Source organism: Ceratotherium simum, chromosome 27 (assembly GCF_057802395.1).
Source record: "Ceratotherium simum simum isolate JZ-2026a chromosome 27, ASM5780239v1, whole genome shotgun sequence".
NCBI lineage: Eukaryota > Metazoa > Chordata > Mammalia > Perissodactyla > Rhinocerotidae > Ceratotherium > Ceratotherium simum.
Window position 1 is genome coordinate 13,380,845 of NC_141926.1, and position 22,397 is coordinate 13,403,241.

Here is a 22,397-nt window from a genome sequence, read left to right on the forward strand (position 1 = left end):
GAGGGTCATGGTAAGGCCCTGGGGGTGGTGGAGCCACAGATGGAAGGGGCTTGGGTTCTGGATTCACGGAGGGAAGAGCTGCCTGCTCCACAGACTGTTACATGAGTGCGAAAGAAGCTTCTCCATGTTTGAGCCCTCACCTTTCTTCACTCTGTCATGTAGTCTGTCCCCAGTAAACAGAACCTGATCTCCGTGAGACTATTTACATCAAAACACGACGTGAGCGCAGTGCCGTGGCCCGAGCCCCCTGCATACCGTAGTCATATTTGAGAGTGATATTCTGGAGGCAGAAGCTCAACATGCAGAATTGACTGACTTGAGGTCTTTCAGGTCCTTTTGCTCTTTGAGGGGAGAAGGGAGCCCCCCTCCCAGTATATCAGTCCTAAAACTGTGCAAGTGCAAAGAAGATACATCAGCAGTAAAACGTGCTCTAGACTCAGTCCAATTCCTTCTTCAAAAGCCTATGCCTGGGGCCGGTCCGGAGGCGTGGTGGTGAAGTTCGCGCGCTCTGCATCTGCGGCCCGGGGTTTGCAGGTTGATTCCTGGGCGCGGACTTACACACCACTCATCAAGCCATGCTGTGGCGGTGTCCCATATACAAAGTAGAGAAAGACTGGCACAGATGTTAGCTCAGGCACCATCTCCCTCAAGCAAAAAAAAAGAAAAAAAAAATGAGGAAGACTGGTAACAGATGTTAGCTCAGGGCCAATATTCCTCATCAGAAAAAAAAAAAAGCCTATGCCTATGTCCAGACAAGGAAATACTATTCAGCACTAAAAGGAAATGAGCTATGAAGCCACAAAAAGACACAGAGGAAACTTAAATGCATATTACTAAGTGAAAGAAGCCAATTCGAAAAGGCTACATACTGCACAATTCCAACTATATGACATAGTGGAAAAGGCAAAACTATGGAGACAGTAAAAAGATCAGTGGTTGCCAGAGGTTTTGGGGGTGGGAGGGATGAATAGGTGGAGGACAGAGGATTTTTAGGGCAATGAAACCATTCTGTATGATATTATAATGTGGAAACATGTCATCATATGTTTGTCCAAACCCACAGGATGTACAACACCAAAAGTGAGCCCTGATGTAAACCAGGGACTCTGGGAGACAATGACGTGCCAATGTAGGTTCATAGATTGTAACATGTACTACTCTGGGGGGGGATGTTGATAGTGAGGGAGGCTGTGCATGTGTGTGGACAGGGGTGCATGGGAACTCTCTGAACTTTCTGCTCAACTTTGCTGTGAACCTAAAACAGCTCTAAAAAAGGAAAGCCAATTTAAAAGGAAAAACATTTAAAAACCACCTATGCCTCCCCAGGATAGCATTATCTTTGGGAGGGGAGGTGTTAGTGACAGGGAGGGGACATGAGTGGGGTTCAGGTGAGCTGGCAAAGCTATGCGTCTTGATCTGAAGGGTGATACGGGTTTTACTTTGGGAAAGTTCACCCAGCTACGTACTTAGGATCTGTGTACTTTTTTGTAGGTAGGTAAATAAAAATGTTTGTTGAAACCTTTACCTACAGTTATGTGACCAATACTTTAAACTAATAAAGAAAGTCTGTGGAGCCTATGGATGATTCACAGGGCAATGGGAGCTGTGGAACACCTTCTTCTGTAGCCAACCACAGCCCACTAGACACTCCTCCTGAGTGACAGCAGGAAATGCTCATGAGGACGAGCCATCTGTCCTCACACCTTATGGTCCTCGCAGGGGCCTTCCCATACCACGTCCTGATTGACCTCCTCTGTCAGGAGCTGCTAAGAGGTCAGGAGGAAGGACAACTAGAGCTACCCACTGCTTTCAACAACACGGAGGACATCAAGGACCATTTTGAGAGGCATTTGGGTTGGTGGCTGGGGACAGAAGTCTGTTTGGAAGAGGTTGAAAAGTGAGCGGAAGTTGAGGAAATCTAAGATGGTTCATGTGGTAGACAGAATAATGGCCCCCCAAAGATGTCCACACCAGCCCTGGTGGTCTAGTTAGGTTAAGATTCGGGGCTCTCACTGCCACGGCCCGGGTTCATTTCCCCATCAGGGAACCACACCACCCATCTGTCAGTTGTCATACTGTGGCAGCTGCGTGTTGCTGGGATGCTGAAAGCTACGCCACTGGGATTTCAAATACCAGCAGGGTCACCCATGGTGGACAGGTTTCAGTGGAGCCTCCAGACTAGACAGACTAGGAAGAAGGACCTGGCCACCCACTTTCAAAGAAATTGGCCATGAAAACCCTATGAATAGCCGCAGAGCATTGTCTGATACAGCGCCAGAAAGCGAGAGGATGGCACAAAAAAGACCAGGCAGGGTTCAGCTCTGCTGTACCTAAGGTTGATAGGTGTCGGAATCAACTAGATGGCACTAACAATAACAAAAAGATGTCCACAGTTGCCAATCCCCAGATCCCAGGAATATGTTACTTGATGTTGTAAAAGGAACTTTGCAGTTGTGATTAAGTTAAAGATCTTGAGATGGGGAGATGATCCTGGATGATCTGGAAGGGCCCAATATAATTACAACAGTCCTAACAAGAGGGAGGCGAGAAGTTCAAAGTCAGAAAAAGGAGATGTGGCCACAGAACCGGAGGTTGGAGTGATGTAGCCATGAGCCAAAGAATGTAGGCAGTTTCTAGAAACTGGAAAAGGCAAGGAAACAGATTGTGCCCTGAAGCCTCCAGAAGGAATGCAGCCCTGCCCACACCTTGATTTTCGATTTTTGACCTCCAGAACTGTAAGAGAAGAAACCTGTGCTGCGTAAGCCACTAAGTGTGTGGTAATTTGTTACAGCAGTCATAGGAAACGAATATAGTTTATACAGATGACTCTTGCAACAACCTGATGAAGATGAGAGAAATAGGGCTATAGTTATAAGAACAGATGTCCAGGGAGAGATTTTTAAATAATTACGATTGGGTTAAAGTTGGAAGGGGCCTATGCATGCATGTATGTGTGTGTATAAATACACATGGAGATGAGTCCTAGGTCACATGTAAATTATATTTCTTACTGTGAGTTGAGGTCAAACAAATTTGAAAGAGGGTATTAGCCAGAGAGAGCTTGAAATGATGGACTGTAGGCTCCAAGCTAAATATAGGGCAGGAAATGAGCACAGGAGAGGCCCAAGGGAATAGAGGTCCTGCTGAGATCCAGCAAGGTCAGAGTGGGGGCAATCACACCAGCAAGCCAGAGAGGCAGGAGGTTGTACCCCAAGTGCTTTTGAGGTGGAGCAGTTGCAGGTGATGGAAGTGGCCATGGAAGTGGGTGTAAGAGGTGGATGGAGGGAAAGGTTTCTGGGAGTGAGGATGCCGGGAGCTGAGGAGGAAGATGCCCTCTGGATCAGGTGTCTCCTAGGATGAAGGCAGGAGCTGGGGTGGGGCAGGAGCCTGATGCCAAGGCTGACCTTGGACAAAGGGCAGATGACAGATGACCGGCTCCCAATCCAACGCCCTTTCCAGGGTGCTGTCTGGCTTCCCCAGTGAGTATGTGCTCTATTTCCAATGTGTTGGGTAGACTTAGTGTCTTAGTCCATTTGGGCTGCTATAACAAAACACCACAGACTGGGTGGCTTATAAACAACAGAAATCCATTTCTCACAATTCTGGAGGCTGGAAGTCCAAGGTGAAGGCCAGCATGGTCAAGTTCTGGTTAGGTCCCTCTTCCTGGTTCAGAACTTCCCGGCACCTTCTTGCTGTATCGTCACATGGTGGAAGGGGCTGGGGAACTCTGTGGCACCTCTTTTATATGACATTAATGGGGTTAGCAAATCCCATTCATGAAGGCTGCACCCTCACGCCTTAATCACCTCCCAAAGGCCCCTCCTCCTAATACCATCACCTTTAGGGGTTAGGATTTCCACACATGAATTTTGGGGGGACACAAACCTTGAGACCATAGCGCTTAGCTTCCCCACACCTTGATTTCTTGGCTGGTTCAAACGAGATCCTTTTAAAAGATGCAGCTTTTTGTTAACGGTTCTCTCTGGATCAAATGCCCCATCATGTTGGGTGAGTCAAAAATGTTTTATTTCTTAATCCTCTGGGTCAGAGCTTTCAATCTAACTCTGTATTTGTGGACAAACATATACTACCCTGAAAGAAGGCAGAAGTGCACACTCTGTTAAGAAATCAGTCCTTAGAGCTTGATATGGCCTAGAAATGCTGTCGATCCTTGAAAAATTGGGGGAAATGGGGAAATAGGAGAGTGTAGACTCTTCATTAGCTTTGCACGGCTCGGCGGCCTTGGTACAGCTTATGTTTAACTCCAAGATACTCTCTTTCCTGTGAATCCCCCACTGTGTATCAGCAGAAGCTCCTACAGCCACAGCCATGGCTAGAACTTTCCTCAAGGAACATCCTGAAAGGCTTGGGTTGTGCAGATCTTAGAGTAGTTTAGATACAGGCTTTTATGTTTTCCTTTATTAAATATAGGTGAAGAATTCATGGGAAATGAACCCCTAAGAGTAGCAGGAGCTCTCTTCCATCTTCAGAAAGACATGGAAAGTCATTCTTGGGATCATCAGCCCTGTCACATTTACAAGGAAAACCCACTTATACACAAATAATCCAGTAACCAGAGAATGACCAGAATGTAAATGACTGGTTTTCAAAGAATCACAGAGTGTGTCCCGAAGTGTTCTATGGGAGGAACCGGGTCATGCAGGGGAGAAAGGGGGTTCTATGGTAAAATAAGCTTGGGACACATGGGTTAAACCAAGGTAAACACAGTTCTTTCCCTGCAGGAGTTCTCAGAGCCACAGATATGCCAACGCGCACTGGGACTGTGGAGGAGTGGACACAGTAGATAGAATCTCTCACCCATATTCGACCAGTGCCCCACTTTTTTGCACGAAGCGTCTGAGGGTTAGTGTTAAGCTCATCATTCTTAAGGGAACAGTCACTGAGCACCACAAAACACAGTCAGTGCTAAGAGCTGCATGTAACTTGGATGATTTCAGAAGGCATTCCAGAATCCCACAGGGCTCTGGAACCTTCATCATAGGGCAGGTGATAGACAGGGAGGAGGAGGGGGAGCAGAGGATTAAAAGCTCCAAGAACAGGATTCAAACGGGGACTAAGGTGTGTGACTGTAACCATCACCTCTCAGAACTGATGTCCTCATGTTTTACGGTGAGGATCAAATGACATAATGGGCATAGCATCTTTTATCAACCATAAACCACTGCACAACACTAAGGTATCGCCATTGTATTGTAAATCTTGAAGAACATGAATTTACACAGAGCTCTCATGGATGTAGAGCAAATCAAATTACATTCCCGATCAGCTCTCTCTTCTCTGAGCACTGATGGCGAGATGGTCAACTTGGAGACAAGCACACAGCCCAGTAGCCACCTTCACTGTCCAGAAATGTCACTGCTGAGCTGGGAGGGAAAGGGAATTCTTTCTTTCTCTCTCTTTCTCTTTCCTTCCTTCCTTCCTCCCTCCCTCCCTCTCTCCTTCACTCTCTCTCTCTTTCCTTTTTTTAAATAATTCAGGTTTAAATAGTTACTAATATTTAGGGCCTGGCCCGGTGGTGCAGTGGTTAAGTTCATGTGCTCTGCTTCGGTGGCCCAGGGTTCACAGGTTTGGATCCCGGGTGTGGACCTACATCACTCGTCAAGCCATGCTGTGGCAGTGTCCCACATACAACATAGAGGAAGATGGGCACAGATGTTAGCTCAGGGCCACTCTTCCTCAAGCAAAAAGAGGAGGATTGGCAATAGATATTAGCTTAGAGCCAATTTTCCTCACCAAAAAAAAAAAAAGTTACTAATATTTAGAAGAGGCCAAACAGGCTACAAATTCTTCCTCTCTCTTTTCTGAAGCCAGAAGCCCTCCATGAAAGTCCCGGTTTCCCCAGGGCTGATGTTTCCTGAGTCACTCTGAGCACAGGCTGTAAGTACATCAGTCGCTGGCCCCACATCTGTGTGCTAAAGTCCCCTAATCTCAAAGGGCCAATTTCACAACCTTACTTCTGGGAAGAGAATGGAATTCGATTGTATTGTCCTTGCTTCCTCTCCCTCTGCTTTTTTAAATAAGGGGGCACCCTCCACTGGTTAATGCTTTAGATAAGAGACTACGCCCTTTTATTCACAAATACTCAAAGATGTTTCTACATGTTTGAAGTTCTTTTCCAGAAAAGGGTGGTTTTTCTTTTGTGTTTGTGAGTGTGTTTAGAGAACTGGCAAAAGCATGAGGACGGGGCAGCCCACGCGGATTGAGAGCCATGAGTCAGTGTTGCTCAGGGTGCAGGAAAGATCCCACAAAGGATATAGGGCTCGTGACTGGGCACCAAACACCCAAGAGCATTAAGATCAAAAGTGAATTTAGACCTTAGTTTAAGTCCCCTCTCTAGTCCCAGGTTTGGCACAAAAAAGTTGAACTTGGAGGTTAATTATGAAGAGACTTAGAGCCATCAGCCTGTTTCTTAGATATCTGAGGGGAATCACAAGTGATAGGGATGACTGAGGTAGAGATTACTGTTCTTAAGTGAGAGGCTCAGATCCTGGTTATCTGAGGATAACCAATCAGAGGAGGACAGAAGGTGAACTGAGAGCCTAGATGGGGCAGAGACAATACATTTTCTTCCTGACCACGTGGGAGGAGCATAGTTTCCAGCCCCTCTTGCAGTATAGTGGGCCAGTGGAAAGTTCTGGTAATGGAAAGAGGGCAGAGTGATGTTGGCCATTTGCAGCTCTGGCCCTCGAGACTCCTGTTTGACCCTCCAAGCCCTCTCTCTCCCTGCCTGCTGTCACATGTGGAAGATAGAAGGGAAAACGACAGACTCCGAGGACCAGATGATGGAGGAGGCACAAGATGGAAGGACCTCGGTCCCTGAATGACTGCATGGAGCACAGCCTCCCCCCTTTTCCAGCCACACTGGACTACGGCATGAGCAAGAAATAGTCCTTTATTCTGTTTTTCCACTGAGATTTGGGAGCTGTTGGTTTCAGCAGCTAGCCTACCCTGACTAATACTCCAGCATTCTGTCAACTGGTACTTGTGTTAAGTAGAAAGCTGGTAGGACTCTGAAGCGTACTAAAAACTTTCACTAAACACATGTCACTGGTTTGTGATGGTGTTGTTGACACCATTCCAAGTGACCTTCATTCCTCATTGGGGGAATCATTTCTTTGAGTTAAGACCTTGCTACCGAAAAGCTACAATTGAAGTGAGTTATATTATTAAGGAGATAAAGGGATTAGGGGCTTCCTTAATTAGCCAACCAGTCGCCACTCCATAGTGCCACTGAGTCTTAAAAACTGCATTAGCAAAAGTGGAAAGCAGAGACTAGTAGGCTCTGGTGAAATGCTCATAGGCAGGCAAGTTTCCATATACTGATGAGTGTGGCAGAGGGGATGGGGCAGACTGGAGTGATGCTCCTGAGGGTGCTGGCCCTGGAGGAGAAGTACCAAAGCATGGAGGTGGAGGCCACAGGCTACGATGCAGGGAATTCGGGCTTTGGAACCCCTCAGATCAGATGCTTCTTTGGGCATGTTGAGTATAACCTCTTTATATCTCAGTTTCCTCATCTGTAAAATGGGAGACTGATGCCTACCTTATAGGGTTGATGTGCAGGTGATAAGAAATAGCATAAGTAGCGTGGTGGCGGGGCGTGTCAATCTCATTCCCTGAGGAGAGCAGGAGTGTACCAGAAGGAAAAATGATTGGGCCTCCAATCTCTGGAAAAGGGAGCCCCAAAGAAGGCAAAGACAGAAGCACCCCAGATCCACTGCTTCCCAGCTTAGCCTTGGTTTGGCCTTAGGACAAAGACATCTGGTAAAAGAGTAGATGCTGCTCGCTTTCATATTCTATAAAATTGCCCCAAAAGAGGGGCTCATTACATGATGAGGACTATGCCATTAATCATTTGTCCCCAGTTATGAGGGTGTCGTGGGAGCATTTTTTACAGAAATGAGCACAACGCTCCTTGAAAAGAATCAGCTAAGTGCTAATTTGGATAAGTTTGCTGGCTTCTCATATGTTACTTTTGAACCTACAAATTGGGGAAACCCAGTTTCTGACCACTTTTTCTCAAGAAACTCAGCTATTCTTTTTGAGAATAAAACTGCTTGGTTTTCTTAAAGCCAAATGAAAATACTATTTCCAAAAGCATAAAACCCACAAACTTTCCATGTTTGTCATTGTCTCAAGAGCATTTAAAGGAACCCCAGAATGTATGTGATTAAAATACTCTCAAATTTCTAATCAATAATGGAAAAAATAACCCTGGAAGTTGGCTGCCAACACTTGCCAAATCAAGTGACAACAACCCCCGGCTCTCCGGAACTCTTCTGCCTTGAGAAATGAACATGTTTTCATCTTTTGAGAGTGCCACACGGCACCCATTCCCGACTTTCTCCTGGACTTGGAATTGTTGTATTTCACCCTGGTTTCTGATAGTTTCTTACCCAATTATCTCTTGTTACTTTTTCTCCCAACATATCCTTTTCTCTTTCTGTACACCAATCCTCCAATTCATCAAGCCCCATACTTTTCCCTCTAGATTCATATATATTTTTAAGTGGATTTTTCTGTGAGGATACCTATGTGTAGATTTACGTGCATGGACTTCAGATCCTTGTGCCTACCTAAGCATTTGTCTACACATGTCATTCTATCATATGGCTTTCCAATGCACTCAAACAAAAATCTAAAGTCCTCATGTAATCGGGGCCCCTTCTACCCACATGACCTCATCTCCTACCATTCTCCCCCTCAGCTCCCACCACAGTGCTCTTCATGTTTCCCAAAAATGTGACACACACTCCCATCTCGGGACTTTTGCTTTGGCTGTTCTCTTCACCTGAAACCTTCTTCTTCCAAATATGTGCTTTCTCCTTCCCTTCATCTGCCCTTTGTTCAAATGTAACCTTATGAGACAGGCCTTCCCTGCTGCTCTGCAAACCAGCACACCTCCTAACCCCCCACCCCTCATCCTGCCCTAGTTCACTACATGGAGACATCTTGTCGGTTTCTCCCCTTGTGAACGTAAGCAAGGACGTTGTTTTATTTATTGCTCTACTCCCAGCACCTAGAAAGAGTTTGACATGTAATGGGAGGGCAATGAACAATTTTTACCTGACCAAGAGTGAGGAAGACCAGCAGGGCAAGAGCAGACCAGAGGTGAACGAGTGAGTAGCAGATTCTGATTAATCCTCATAGCAACCAACATCACCCGGGACTTACAGAGCTCTCTACATAATTATATTGTCAGTTTTTAAGACTCCTTATTTTTCTGATGCCTCAACATCCCCACAAACAGGCTGTGAGCAGTGACCAGGAGCACCAGGGTGATAAGGCTGGCCCCTGCCATGACTTCCCCTTCTTAGTCTACCCTGTGACCTAGTGACATTCAAACACACCAATAAAACCCCTCATGCCTTTGCTTGTGTACTACACCTGGTCCCCAGTAAGAGCACTTGCCCACGGTCCTCTCTCTCTCAGCTCCCCACCTGCTTGGTTGAGCTGCTCCCATATGGCCCCCTGCGTGGCACGCCATGTCTCCCTCCTCTAGGACCTGTAAGTATAACAAATCCTTTAATTTCATACACCTCTCTGAGTGTAATTTTTGTGGCTGTGTTGGAGTGATCCTTAAAGACTCCACAAAGAGGATTTCCTCCTCCATTTACAACATGTATGTACCTAGGTATATAATAAATACATATATGCATATACATATATGCACACATCTACAAAGAGAAAGAGAGAAAGAGAAGGTTATGAATCAATTAATTAAAAATTACTCTAAACATGCTGTGTTAGACTTGAATTACAATCTTATGATTACACTCACTATTTTATTTTGAACAGGTCTAGTAGGAGCTCCTTTGTGTTTTTCAACCAAAAGTTTCAAATCCTATAAAAATGAACACCTTCTTTGGTAACCAGGTACCAACCAACCACAGGAAGTTATTCAGCGAACACCATCTGGATTAGATTAGTTTAAAAGTAACTGGATCAATCCCCATTTGCCCCAAGCATCTAAATGGAACACTTTTCCTTTTCTTTGGGATGCAGAGTAACCCCCAAACTACACAGCCACTTGGCGATGAAGGCGGGATCGCGGTGCATTTGATAACTTAATGCAACTTTTTACCAGCACTTAAAACTCAGATATGAAATCTACACTTGATCTTTTCTGCTTGGAATTGGCCAAATTAGTCGCTCTATCCCCATGGACAAACAAAAGGCTCTCAGAAACACTCAGGGAAGCAGACCAACCAACACAGCCCAACACAGGGATGTGGAGGCGGACAGGTGCTACCTCCCCACCCCGCCCCTCACACAGCCTTTCAACTCCAGACTGCTTATTTCACGTCTGCCCACTTTCAGGATGTGTAGGATGATCAAGGCTCATGTAACACGCTCAAGGCAGAAATGAAGACTCCAGGGCATGCATTTTGTGCTTTATTCAGTTAACTGGAAAATTACACAGTGATTTCACTGCTCATAATAATGAAACTTTCTTTTTTCTTTAGGGATGATGATGTTTGGCGAGTAGCACTATAAACCTCATAAAGCTATCTGGAAGGTTAAAAAGATTGGATTTACAGACAGGACAGGTTTGCTGCACTTTTGACCAAACATGCTTTGTTCCCTAAGGAGTTAACAAAACCAGAGTGGGGAAGTTTCTAAAACTGGTGACAAATGTAAACAGCACATCCAAAAGGCTGTGTTTAGACAGCAGGCTGGGTGACCGGCTGTATCCTTTACAGCCTCCTCATTGGGTTAATGGAGGATTTTGGACAGATCATTCAGCTTCTCCCTTCTTTGGTTTCACCTTAGAATTAGGGAAGTAACAGGATTTCTTCCCTTGTATTTCCCAGAAACAGGGGAGGCTGGCAAATGTAAAGAAATACGGGCACCCACACGGTAATCAGGCTGGCCTGGTCTCAATCTTTACATTCATCCTTAATTGAGTCCCTGGCACGCTCTTCCCAGGGCGTGGTGCAAACCTTCTCCAGTGGGGTCAGCTTCACTGGATGGTCCCAGGGGCCACACGCTCTTCCTTCTCTGGTGAACTCCTTACTTACTCCTCCGTATCCTTCCTTTGCTGACACTTGTTACTTCCGACTGCCCTCATGCTTGCTAGTCTTAATCTGTTGCCTTATTTTATATACAACTGTTTGGGTGACAGTGGACCTGTGAGCCCTGTTATGTCTACTCTATTTCACTGCCACCCAGGAGTCTTTTTTCTAGCTGTGGGTCCCTGGCCATCTGCACGGTGAAGTCGAGGAAAATCAGCCCCTGGTTTATTGGTGTATATAGCCGAACCTCATTATTCACAGATTCTGTATTTGCAAATTTGCCTATTCGCTAACATTTATTTGTAACCCTCAAATCAATACTTGCGGGGCTTGCTTAGCCATTTCTAGACATGCACAAAGTGGTGAAAAATTTGAATTGCTCAATGTGCACGGTCCCAGCTGAGGCGGAACAAGATGATGGTCTGCCCTCTTGTTTCAGCTGTCAAAACATAGACAAGTGACCTTTTCATGGTCTATTTAATGCCATACTTTTCACATTTTTGTGCTTTGTGTTGACGATTTTGTGCAAAATGGCCCCAAACATGGTGCTGAAGTGCTGTCCAGTGTTCCTCAGCCCAAGAAGGCTGTGGCGGCCTGATGGAGAAAATACGTGTGTTCAGGAAGCTTCATTCTGGCATGAGTTATAGTGCTGTTGGTCTTGTTCAGTGTTAATGAATCAACAATATATATTAAATAAGGTGGAAAGGGTTCCTGGACCCAATTCCAACGTGTGTGTGTGTGTGTGTGTGTGTGTGTGTGTGTGTGTGTGTGTGTAGGCTTCCCCACACCAACAAGCAGTTCTCAAGACACCCTGCAGGCGTCTGGAGAATTCAACTCAATTCTGACACTATCCACCAGGAGACAAAATCAGATTCCACAGGGAAAGGGCTCAGGCCCACAAGACCGCCCTCCACTTCAGATGCCAGGTGCAAGCCCAGGTTCTTACCAGTTCTGACTGACTGGCTATAAATCAGAGGTTCCCACGGCCCCCTCCTTGGGTTCGATTGATTTGTTAGAATGGCTCACCATGGGCCGGCCCCGTGGCTTGGTGGTTAAGTGCGCGCACTCTGATGCTGGTGGCCCAGGTTCGGATCCCGGGCGCGCACGGAAGCACCACTTCTCCGTCCATCCTGAGGCCGAGTCCCACATACAGCAACTAGAAGGATGTGCAGCTATGACATACAACTATCTACTGGGGCTTTGGGGGGGAAAATAAATAAAATAAAATCTTTCAAAAAAAAAAAAAAAAAAAGAATGGCTCACCGAACTCAAGAAAACCCATTTACTCACTAGATTACTGATTTATTACAAAGGCTATTAAAGGGTACAAATCAACAGCCCGATGAAGAGGTACATAGGGCGAGGTCCCGAAAAATGGAGCTTCTGTCTTTCTGGAGCTTGGGGCCCAGCACTGCGGCATGTGGAAACGTTCTGACTCCCCAACACGGAAACTCTCCGAAAAACAGACAGAGGAGCTGTCCTTATGGATTTTTATGGAGGCTTCACAGTCATGATTGACTAAGTCATTGGGCATTGGCGATTGATTCAACCTCAAGTCCCTCTCCTCTCCCTGCAAATCAGGGGGCGGGACTGAAAGATCCACTCCTCTAATCACATGGCTGGTTCTCCTGGCACCCAGCCCCCACCCTTGAGCGGGGTCCAAAAGTCACCTTCATTAACATAAACAAGACACTCATCTCACCTCTACGTCCCTGAAGGGTTTTCAGGAACTGAGGACAAGAGACCGAATATTATAACAAGATGCTCCCGTGGCTCTTATCTCTCGGGAAATTCCAATGGTTTTGGGAGCTGTGAGCCAGGAACTGCGGCTAAAGACCAAATATATCTGAAATATATTTTGGTCATCTGAATGACTATATATATATATATATATATATATATATATATATATATACTTCTTATAAATCACGATATCGCAGTGTCTTTAAACAGAAACACACATAAAACAGGGATATATGTTTCCCTAGGAAAAACAGTTCAGTATTTGCTAATTCAGTGCTGTAAAGCAGTGACTTTATAGAATGTAACTACCTCAAATAACGAGAATCAAGTGTTTTTATACACAAAATAGAGTGGGATTTATATATGCACATGAGTGCTAGCTTTCCAAAAGGTTACTCTTTACATATAAATTCCAACATGCAGAAATGCTTTCTGGGATTGCCTTCAGAACAAGTCTCAATGTGGCAGAACTTTGTCTTTGATTTAAAAAAATACATAATTATTCATTTTTATACATTTTCTCTTTTTCAGACGTATACTCTTTTTATACTATTTTCAACCTTTAAAGAAAGACTTGCCATCCTCTAGCTCATTATTATCCTCACAACAGCTCTCTGAGATGCCAGGGAAGTTCCACTTTTGGCTGCACAAAAGGTCACACAGCCAACCGGCCCAGAGTCTTTCCTCCAGATCCAAGGGGCTCCTCACTAACCCTAAGTCCAGGATGCCAATAAAGCAGGAACTGCTTACTGCTTCTCTCTCTACACTTGGTTATAATATCATGCTTAGGGTGACTTAAATGCTGTGGTAGAGGAACTGCAGGGTGGGTATGTGGTGAGGGGGACAATAATAGCAAGCATCTGACCCACGTGAGAGGGGAGGAGGGCTTCCAGGTGGGAGGTGAGGCCTGAAGAAAGAGCAGGAGCCAATCAGGTGACAATGAGCCTCAGGTAGCAGGGACAGCCAGATGGGGGATGTTAGGGGGTTGATTAAAGTGGGGTTTTATTGCCCACCCTCTCTGTGCCTCAGACAATCATCTATAAAATGAAGATAATAACACTACTTATCTCAGAGGATCGTTGTGAATATTAAGTGAGCTATTACATGTGAAATGCTCATAACTCTGCTTTATTAATTTCCCATGGCTGCTGTAACAAAGCTCCCACAAACTGGGTGGCTTAGAACAATGGAAATGTATTGTTTCACAGTTCTGGAGGCTGGAAGGCTGAGATGAAGGTGTCTGCAGGGCCATGCTCCCTCTGAAGGCTCTAGGAAGTATCTGTTCCAGGCCTCTCTCCTAACTTCTGGTAGTTCCTTGGTTTGTGGCAGCATAACTCCAGGCTTCACATGGCGTTTTCCCTGTGTGTGTGTCTCTGTGTCCAAATTTCCCCTTTTTATAAGGACACCAGTCCTATTGGATTAGGCACCCCCCCCCCCCGTCGTGACCTCGTCTTAACTCAATAACTTCTGTAAAGACTCTACCTCCAAATAAGGCACATTCACAGGTACCAGGGGTTAGGACGCCAACATATATTTTTGGGGGGACGTCCAGAGTCAGCTGTATATAAACATTTGTCTTTATTATTACTACCTCCATTGGTTGTTGTTTCATTCAAAGGTATGAAGAAGAGACAACTTGAGATTGGGGAACTGAAATTTGTTGTGGTCACAGTCTCCATAACAACGTGACATTTCTCCAGCAGCACTCAGCGGCCCAGGAGAAGGTAAATATATGAAGTAAGGAGCGGGAACAAAGAAAAGGGGATGACACATTCTGATAATGAGCCAAAGACAACCGTGGGCAGAAATACTGACAGCACAGCTGAGAGGGAAAGCTGCTCACCGCCCTGTTTCTTCTGCTCAGGGGCCGCAGGAGGCCTGATGTACCATGTGGACAGAAATAAACACCACCCCTTTCTCAACCTCAGGTGATACACCATCCCCTACATGCACACAGAAGGAAAACCAAGCTTTGATAACTTAGTAAAACGAACAATAGTTTTAATCCGTGGAGTAAAAAGGTCTCCTGAGCCAGCACCAAAGAGGATGCCTTCTGCCGAGCTAAGTTCTAGTGTTCCTTGAAATGGTAAGAATCACCTCTGATCTCGAGATAAGCAATATTAATAAACAGGTTGAGTTACCGGAAGTGTCAAGCTGGGCATCATCTTAACAGAAACGATTTCTGGGACTAATTTGGAAGTCATCAATCCTAAAGGGAGAGACAGATGGAGCTGTGAGGTGGACCAAAGCTTAGAAAGAGAGTTGCTCTGTTTTAGATGGAGGACTGAAAAGGAATCTTTCAAGTGCACCTGTAGGCAGCAGTGTAGCTCTCAGCAAAGCCACAGGCAAGCAGAGTCTCTCTTCCATGCCTCTTTCCCTAATCTGAAGCCCCTTCCAGACTGAATGCTCTTCTCCAGAAGGTTCCAGAAGCAATGTTGGTGTTGCCGTTCCTGGATCAGTTCCCTTTGCTGAAGCTCCGGCTTCCAGAACTTTTCCTTCTTTCCCCTCTTCCACTTTAAGACTCGTTTATCCTGAGTTCAAAACCCTGATGGCTTTGCTAGATAAACTAGATCAACTACAATGATCAATTAACCCGTGCGAACATGGCTGATGGTGCCATCTGTTACCTAAAAGAGGCTTGCGCCCCACCTTAACCGAACATCACAGTTCACTTCAGAGTAACGGGGTGGACTGACATCATGTTCCTCCCAAGGCAATGCACCGAGAAGGACACGATATCCCTGCCGGGACAGTCCTGCACAAACGCTTAAGAACATAACCGTGAAGAAACATCAGACAGATCCAAACCAAGGGACATTCTATAAAATAACCATCTCATAATCCTCAAAAATGCCAAGGTCATGCAAGATAAAGACTGGGGAACTGTTCCAGGATGCGAGGAGGCTAAGGAGACATGACAACTGAAAATAACGCGTGAGCTGGGATTTTCTTTTGCTCTAAAGTCCATTATTGGGTCAAGTGGCGAGACCTGAATGAGGTCTGTAGAGTAGACAACAGTATTGTAGCAGGGTTCATTTCCTGACTTCGATCACTGTTCTTGGTTTTGTAAGATTTGTCCTTGTTCTTAAGGAACACACATGGACATGTTTAGGAGCAAAGGACATCTTGTCTGCAACTTAGGCAAGAATAAAGCAAATGTGATAAAATGGTAACATTTGGGAATCTGGGTGAAGGATATGAAGGAAGCCTTTGTACTATTCTTGTTAATTTTCTATGTCTGCAAAAATAATAAATATTTAATATTTAGTAAATATATAGACAGATTAAAAAGTGCACAATGCTTTCCAGCACGTCTTAATCTTGGCTGCACATTAGAATCATCTCAGGAGATTTAAAAATACTGGTGCCCAGGCCCTAGCCCGAGATTCAGATCCACATAGCCTGGGGTGAAGCTCCAGACATCAGTATATTTGAAAAGCAGCCCAAGGTGATTCTAGCATGAACCCATAGGAATAATAAGCAGCCAGTTCAGCCCGTGGCATTCCCAGGTGAGGGGAGAGTTCCAGGCTGGGGTCTTTCTGAGCCCCTCATGTCTGCTCCTTTTAAGAGCTGAACCTGGGGGCAGCACAGTGACTCAAAACAAGAGCAGAGTCCTGGGTCCAATCTTGGTCCTGCCACTAACAAGCTGGGAGCCATCCTGGCTTCTCTCTTTCTCCAGAAGAGAAATGAGCGTTTCCAGGAGGAGTATGCACAGCTCTATAACTCTTACACACCTGGCCCTCATGCCCCACAGTGGGTTTGCACAGGATGATAGTCTGAAACCCTTGTGACGTCCAGGTGGCAGAAAGGGGTCTGGGCAAGTAGGGCTGACCGATTTCTGGTATTGCTGGCAGGTTCTATCACCATTGGGTGATTCTCTGCAGCCCCCTCCTTTCACAAGGACTGAAGTCTGGGAGGTTCTTGGGAAAGGGGCTGGGAAAGGCAAAGGGACACCACCCTCCTCCAAGCAGCAGGGGGGCAAGCTGGGGAAGCCAAGCTTCCGAGGGGCAACTGGGGCACCTGCCACCGGTCCCTTCATGAGGCAGGCGTGACCCGGGCTAAGATGCCCTCACCAAGAGGTGACACCTGAGGCTCCTCCCTGATCCCAGACCTCAACCTCTGCCCTGCTCTAGGCTTCTAGAGGCTTCCCTACCCTGCTCAACCTTCTCAAACTGCGCTGATCAGGATGGTGGCCATGGTGGCTACTGGGCACTTGAGATGTGGTCAGTCTGAACTGAGACATGCTGTAAGTGTAAAATCCACACTCGATTTCCAAGTCCTCATAAGCAAAAAAGAATGTAAACTATCTCATCAATAATTTTTAAAATATTGATTAATGTTGAAATGATAATATCTTGGATACACTGGATTAAATAAAATTTACTATGGAAATTCATCTCACCTCTTTTTTTAATTTTTCCTCATGTGGCTACTAGAATATTTAATATTACATATGTGCATTACATCATATTTTTATCGGACAGCTCTGTCTTAAAGTCTGCATATTGTCCTGTGACTTATTTCCCTAGTGATAACTGCATTGAAATCCAAAGGAGGAAAGATTCAGGATAGGCAATGGCATCAAGCCTGGGCCCCGAATGCTCTGCAGTGAGTATTCCTTAACACTGTTGTTCTCAGGTTTCTGTGATTCCAGCAAATTCACTCTATCCCACAGCCCACTGAAGTGCAGATATTGTCAGGGAATGTCCATTCTTCATAGCACTTGAATAATAATGATCATTATATTAATTTACAACCTAACACTCAACACTGCAATTTGAACCCAATCTGTGAAACTGAATCACGAACATCTGACATTCTTTAAAGTAAAGCTTTCAATTAATATATCAGACTGTACTCCACCTAGTAATTTACCTTCCCACAGAAAGAGAATGTGTGGGTAATGAAGGTAAATGGTGCAGAGTAGACTCAAGTCACATTCCAGAAGGTTCCACAAAATTCCATGGAGTCTGTAGTTTGGGTTTGGTTCGAATGGTGCTGTCTGACTGCCTTCTAAGGATAAAAGGCCCCTTACTTTTGTGTGTGTGTGTGTTTTAGCTACACACATAGGAGCAATTAACTAAGACATTCCCTTTGGTCAGGCCTTCCTCACAATAACAGACCTGGGGCTGTGGAGAGCCAAGGTGGGTTTTATCTGTGTTCTGTTTCTGGGGACTGATCATCTTGTTCATAGACTGATTTTATGTTGGACCCAGCCTGATGTCATCCATGTTGTGTGCGGGGTCTCCATGCTAAATTTCCTGTTGTAAGAAAAAACCCCTTAAATTCAGTGACTGTCCATGTCTTCAGTGGAGTTTTCTAGAAACCAGGAAGAAGGAAATAGAGGTTGTTTTGCAGAGGACTGCTGGCATTGGACACAGGACCCAAATGACTGGTTTGGGTAGAAAGTCACTCCCATAATATGGACTGGTGCTTGGTAACACTGTGAGAAATTTTCCCAGCCCAGAAGCTTACAACATATTCCCAGTTCAGCTGAATCCAAGGGTTGAATGTGATGTTTCAGTTCTTTTTTTTTTTTTTTTAAATATAGTACATAATCTTCGTTAACAAGAGAAGGCAGACATAGAGGACAAAATGTGTACTCTATATTAAAATATATATGTGATGAGAAAAATCACTGTTCATTATTTAATGTCCTGGGGAACAAACAAGGAAAGAGCATCTTCATAAAAAAGTTTTCCCTGCTTATTTTTGTAACATCTATCCCCAGAAGTAAATACTGAATGTATAAGGTGTTTAGAAAAACCAATAGGCCTGCATTTTCAAAACTGTATTTAAAAAAGAGAAGTAAGATCTTGCAAGAAGATGCTCTGAAGAAGATACACACACATATATATGTACACACACACACACACACACACACACAGAGACAAATGGAGAGTCAAATATCTTTTAAGAACTTCCAAGAAGATGCTCTGAATACATATATACATTACATATATAATATATACATAGAGATAGAGATGGATAGTTGAATATCTTTCAAGATCTCACAAGAAGATGCTCTGAATATATATATAACATATAGATGTTATATATATACAGACAGAGAGAGATAGATGGATAGTTGACTATCTTTTAAGATCTTGCAAGAAGATGCTCCGAATACATACATATATAGCACATATATATATTATATATATACAGAGAGAGAGAGGGATGGATGATCAAATATCTTTTTATATATAGATACATATATATATGTATGTGTGCATGTATATATATACACACATATATATACAATCAAGCATGTTTCTACTTTCATTGCAGAAAGCCATATTCATTTTAAAAACATACTAATCTTTACTTAGGAATATGATGCCTTTTTATAAAAAGGGTGTCAAGGGAAGACGCTTCAATGTCTTAATATGAACCGATTCTGAGAACTCTGGTTCTATGACACCAACATGGGCGGGAATGGGAAAAGGAGGAAAGCCCTCCCCTGGACAGCATTCTTACATCACCCACTTTAAAATTAAATCTGAAATAGAGTTCTGACAGGCCTGCTATTTTCTTCAGTGCCAAGAGCCACACAATAGACCTTTTTTTTGGACAAAGCTCTTAAAATGCTTGGAGATTCAGAGGTACTGAGTCACAAAACTGTACAAATACAGCTCACCCGTTCCTGCCGGTGTCCCTGCTTGCTCTTTTGGAAACAATACTATATTTTCTCTGCATTTGGCAGAAGGAAAGAAATATTTTAATTAGAGTTGCAACCTGTTTGAGAGAGGGGTGACAGAAGAGAGCAGGCTCTGAAAGCAGATGGCTGTCCTTTAGTCTGGTGGCCTCTGAGCAGGGGTGGCAATTATCGTCTCAGAGGAATCCGTTCAATTCTCCTTCTCCTCAGGGTGGGTCCTACCAAGGTGCTCGGCCCCAGGACCACGTAAGCTTCAAAAGCGCCCTGGTAAGTGTATGACATTCAGCAGAGTGGTGAACAGTGCTGCACCGAAACAACACTACACGGATTCATGCACGCCATTAGCATCCTTAGAAACATCCTTGAACACGTCTCTTTAGAGAGTGTATAATATGCAGCACAGAGAGGTGAACACACGTTTCACAGAAATATCAGTGGGTTTGTGTGTGCCAGGAGCTGTCTGTTATGTGGGTGTGCAGAGGTGGGTGAGGGGGGTAGAGAGAGGGCATAGGAGGAATGGGAGCAGGAACAGAGGAGGAGGAAAGTAGGTGGAGGCCCAGAGGAAAAGCGGATCTCCGCACAGTCTTCATGGCTTTCGCTCTCTCCCTTTCAAAAATTCAAATCAAATTGCCCCCCTCATGCAATTGTTTCGCTGAGGTTGTGAAATAATGGAGAGGTGTTGCAAACGCATCCTCACACTGTGAGGGAGCAACCGACTTCAAGTCTGAATACTTCTTGGAGTGATATTTTAGTTTGACATTCATGGTGTCGAATATTTGAGCTTGAAATGAGGAGGGAAAAAGGGTTGAAGACAGAGGCAAGTTCCATGGAGGAAATAAGAGAAAAAAGCCTGAATAAAAACCCACTGGGTGAGAGGGTTCGTAGAAGCACAACCGTGGCTGGATTTCCATTTCCCGGGCTTTGAGGAACCGAAGACTTCTTTGCGGCTGCAGAAGGCAAGCCGGCCTTGAAGAAGAGTGCCACGGAGCTGTCTCTAGGTACTCCAGACTCAACTTTGGTTTTTCAAAAAATTTTCCACCTTGTTCAGATTCCAAATGTGTAGAAAAGAAAACAAGACAAGTCTGCTGGTCTAGACCAGAGTTCCTCAATTGCAGCATCAGGACCGGATCACTCTTTGTGGTGGGGTGTGGGATGTTCACCAGCATCCCTTGCCTCTGCTCACTTGATGTCAGTAGCACCCCCAGTTGTGACAAATAACACTTCCTCCAGACATTGTCAAATATCCCTGGGGACAAAATCTCCCTGGGTTGTGAATCACTGGTTTAGACTAAATGTTAGGCCAAGCAAAATTTTCATCTGGTAAAGACTGCCATCTACTATAAAGAGCATATGGAATTTTTGATGAATATTGACAAACCCAAATAACCCACCTTGAACAGCCAGATAGAGAAGTCTGAGACAAGGGCAGACCTTTTGCCTCAAAGTGTTGATTTATGGCACTAGGGAGCAATAACACTATTTAAAAATAACTCTGGAAAAAAAATAATAATCCTGTGGGGCACCTAGCTTAAAAAAAAAAAAAAAAGAGGGGCTGGCCCCAAGGCCTAGTGGTTAAGTGCAGGGCGCTCCACTTCAGCAGCCCAGGTTCGCAGGTTCGGATCCTGAGTGTGGACCTACACCACATGTCAGCCATGCTGTGGCAGCGACCCACATACAAAATAGAGGAAGATGGGCACAGATGTTAGCTCAGGGCAAATCTTCCTCAGGGGAAAAAAAAAAAGGAAATCAGAAGAGATCTCTTATTTACACTTGAAATTCTTAAGTTTCAACAAACACAGAAACTCAAAGAGGCAGGCAAGCCCACAGATCTGCTCTGTGGAACTCTCCATAGCCTGCCACAACCAAGACCACAAAGGGGCTCCTGGGGCCTTTGAGGACCCCTTTTCATCCTGAACCTATGGATGGGGCTGGGTCTTTGCATCCTGTCTGACCTCTCCACAAAGCATTTGGCGTTGTTAGCTTTGGAAGGTGTGTTTAGTCATTCAGGCCTCAGAGAACAGAAGAAGGTGTTTAAAAACAACTGTCCATTCCACCATCAAATTGACAAAAAAGAGGTGTGTAAGCCTGAACGTGGGTTTGGTGTACATTTTTTTAATAGAAAAGGGACTATAAAATTGTGTTCATTCCTTAAAGCATATCCCTCTAAAGCTGTACAAATTGGCCTTCTAGATAAGATCATGTATTCTCATTTCTACCTGTCTCCCATCGAATGGACAGAGAGGGAAAAGGGTTCAGTGACCAGGGTCGCTCTTGTTCCAGAGTACAGTATGATGATTTATGATTTCCAAGCCTGAGAACTTCGGAAGCCACCGAGCATAAAAAGAGTGAAAAATCTTCTAAGTCAAGAGGAAGAAAAAAAGGATGTCGTAGCATAGTGCTCTTCTCAGACTCTGCAACACTACTCTGAAAGCTGTCACGAGTATGCATCACACAGGCCCTTGCAGACAAAAAGGGTTATTTTATCCAGATTATTTCCCCACGTTGCAGGGGAAAAGGGACTCATTTGTAATCATCAAAGGAATGCTGACAGACTTGAAACGGGATTACATTCTATTATACCCATCCGAATTAAAGATTTGTTTTGGAGATCTTTCTTAGGTTTCTTCCTCCCTGCTCCTCCAACCCAAAATGAGTCAATTTATATTCATGGGACATCTGAGGCAGACATGAAATCAGACAGTTTGCAAACATACGTTTCAGATTCAGTGGCCTCAGTTTTGAATTTTAATGTTGCCTGGTTCTCTGCGCGTGGAAAACTTGGCTTTCAGATTGAGATGAACCCCAAGCATTGCTTCATTCTCTAACTTGTTAATGCAGGAGAAATTCAATTTCAGGGGCCTGAGTGAGCAAGTGACACAGGTGTCCAGAAGGCAGGTACGGAAGTGTAAAATCTACGCGTGGAAAGAGTTGTCCGGTATGTCTGTGGACACATTACTAAACTC